Raw genomic sequence first — 3196 nt, 5'->3', positions numbered from 1 at the left:
AAGACACATCTTTTTAGACAAGCTTTTAACTAGCAATATGGCTTAGTATATTATGTGTTGCTGTTTTATTTATTTTTTATTATTTTTTTTTATTTTTTTATTTTTTTATTTTTTTTACTGTAAAGCACTTTGTGACCCTCCTTGTCTGTGAAAGGTGCTATATAAATAAAGCTTACTTACTTACTTACTTACAGGTTGCGGCGTGTCAGACAGACAGGCAGACAGGCAGGCAGACAGGCAGGCAGACAGACAGACAGACAGGCAGACAGGCAGGCAGGCAGACAGACAGGCTGACGGGCAGACGGGCAGGCAGGCAGACAGACAGGCAGACAGGCAGGCAGGCAGACAGGCAGGCAGACAGGCGGACAGGCAGACAGACAGGCAGGCAGGCAGACAGACAGGCGGACAGGCAGACAGACAGGCAGGCAGGCAGGCAGACAGGCAGACGATGGTTTTCTGGACTCTACCAACAGAATAAATCCCGGTTTAAGCCACTTTCAGCTCGTCCAGGTGTCTCTGATTGTAAGACTGAGGGTTCCTCCAGCTAATACTGATCACTGATTGGATGAATTCAAGACATTCAGCTAAAGTTTAACATTGAAAAGAGAACCAAGGCGCTCAGCTTTAGGAAAAAGAAGAAGATAAAATGCCTTTATGAAACATCTGGCACGGTTTAGAGACATCACACCTTCTTTAACCCTCGTGTTGTCTTCCCGTTAACCGTGGTCACTTTTTTTCAACATTATCATCACTTTATTTGACATTTTTGTCAATTGTTCAACGTTGTCTTACTTCGACGGCCCATCTTTTGTGACAATAACAAATAAAAAATTAACTGAAAACGGGTCGATTTGACCCAAAGGACAACAGGAAGTTGGAAGGAAGTTACCAGAAAGGTCACACACTGATGTTTTTAATGTTATTCTAGTGGGAACGCGCCAGATGTTCCTCTAAAGGCATTTCACCTCGGATCTTTTCCTCATGACAACTGGATCTGGATTTTTTTATTTGTTATTAGAAACCATGGGACGTCAATAAAGTGCAGAAAATGTATAAAAATGAATGAAATAATAAACCGCAACAAAACGTTAAAGAAACATCAGCAAAAACAGTCGCATTCGCCCCGAAAAGCGTGAAAAATGTAAGAAAAAAAAAAATGAAGCACCCAAAACACTGAAAAAGTGACAAAAACATCGGGAAAAAGAGGGGAAAAAAGTCAGAAAAAGTGATTAAAATGTTGGAAAATGTTTAAAAAACAACAATTGGACAACCGGATCTGTTCATGCACCCATAACAAAGATCCCCGTCTTATTTTAACTAGTTCCAAGAAGCTCTCCAGTTCTTCGGTTTGTCCTTTTAGTTTAACACAGCTTTAATTACAGAAAGTCTAATAAAATGAGCAGTAAAACAAGACCTTTATCTGTATTTAAATAACAAGTTACAATAGGGGGGGGGGGGGGGGGGGGGGGGGGGGAGGACATCTTTGTCAGCTGTAAATAATTAGACAGAAAAAGTGAAATTACATTTTCTGTGCAGTTTGGTTACAGTATGGCTGTGAATCACATACTGTGTGTTGTTGTTTTTAATGTTGATTACAGTTTTTTAAGAAGACAAGTTGTGGACGAGGCATCCGCATCGGACTCGGCTTCCTCAGGTGTGTTTTTGGGGGTGACTGAGACAGTCACACACACACATTATCTCAAGCATTCCTTTAACCCTCATGTTGTCCTCGGGTCAAATTTGACCCGTTTTCAGCAAAAAAAAATTTAATATTAGAAAATATGTGACGTCAATAAAGTGCAGAAAATGTATAAAAATGAATGAAATAATAAACCGCAGCAAAACGTTAAAGCAACATCAACAAAAACAGTCAAAATCACCCCAAAAAAGCGTGAAAAATGTCAGAAAAAAAAAATTAAGCACCTAAAACACTGAAAAGGTGAGAAAAACATTGGGAAAAATTAAGGTAAAAAGTCAGAAAAAGCGATTAAAATGTTGGAAAATGTTTTCAAAAAACTAACAATTAAAAAATTAAAATACAAAAATTTTAAAAAGTGACTAAAACGTTGAGACAGGAAGACAACACAAGGGTTAAACATGTCGGGGACTGCGTCAAAACTCTTAAATACGTCTTTTAATGACAAAAAGAAAAAAATTATTGACAATCACAAAGTCCTAAATTCTCTAAATCTCACTAGAGGATGTTTGATCATCTGCAAAATACTGAGCCAGGTGTGTGCATAGAGAACCCAACGGCATTCTGGGAATTACACGAGTTGTCAAGGCAACTCTTTTAAATGTGTAACGTGTAAATGTGATTTTAAACAACTTCCTGCAGCTCTACAACCGAGGAAGTGTCAACAAAAACATGGAAAAGAAAAACATTTCACAAGTAACATTTGTTATAATTATAGAATAAATATTTTAAAAGTCCAATCACACACATTCACTGTTTTCTTTCCTCTTCCTCGCTGCTAACAGGATCTCGTGTTCCCTCCAACAGGAAGTGGTTTCAGTGATTTATAACTGAGAAACATGCGCGTTAAATAAGCAAAACAACAGGAAACTTAACCAGTAACTTCAGCCCCGCACGTTGGTGTAAAACTCCCAGCATGCATCGGGAGAGACGGACATGACCTTCTTTTTGTAGTTCACGGTACATGACAGTTACGATGCAACTGCCTGACTCCTGCAGCCAAAAGCACTTCTTGCTCGTACTTTTTGAGATGAAAGGAAATAGAGATCCGAAGTCCCGCCCCCTTCGTCTCCCTACGTGGGGCCGGTCTTTAAAAAAAAAAATAAATAAATAAATAAATAAATGAATAAATAAAGGAACGTTGTTTCGGCCATTTTCTTTTTCCCATCAACTTGTGCCTTGTATTACACGTTTTTCAAAATAAGATAAAAAATGACTTTACGTATTAAGAATGTCAGTTTGTCGCAACATGGTTAAGTAAAACTACTATTCTGGTGAAACTACCGGGCCGGCGGGGGGTCAGCGGTAGAGCGGTTCCCTGTAGAAGAGTTGGTGGTTCAATCCCCGGTCCTGCAGTCCCGTGTCAAAGTGTCCTTGGGCAAGACCCTGAACCCCCAAGTGTCCCCCCCAATGCTGCACCATCGGTGTGTAGATGTGTGTGAGTGTGTATCTGATGAGCAGGTGTGTAGATGTGTGTGAGTGTGTATCTGATGAGCAGGT

This window comes from Etheostoma cragini, chromosome 3 (genome assembly GCF_013103735.1).
Source record: "Etheostoma cragini isolate CJK2018 chromosome 3, CSU_Ecrag_1.0, whole genome shotgun sequence".
NCBI lineage: Eukaryota > Metazoa > Chordata > Actinopteri > Perciformes > Percidae > Etheostoma > Etheostoma cragini.
Note: the sequence above shows the minus strand (reverse complement) of the source record.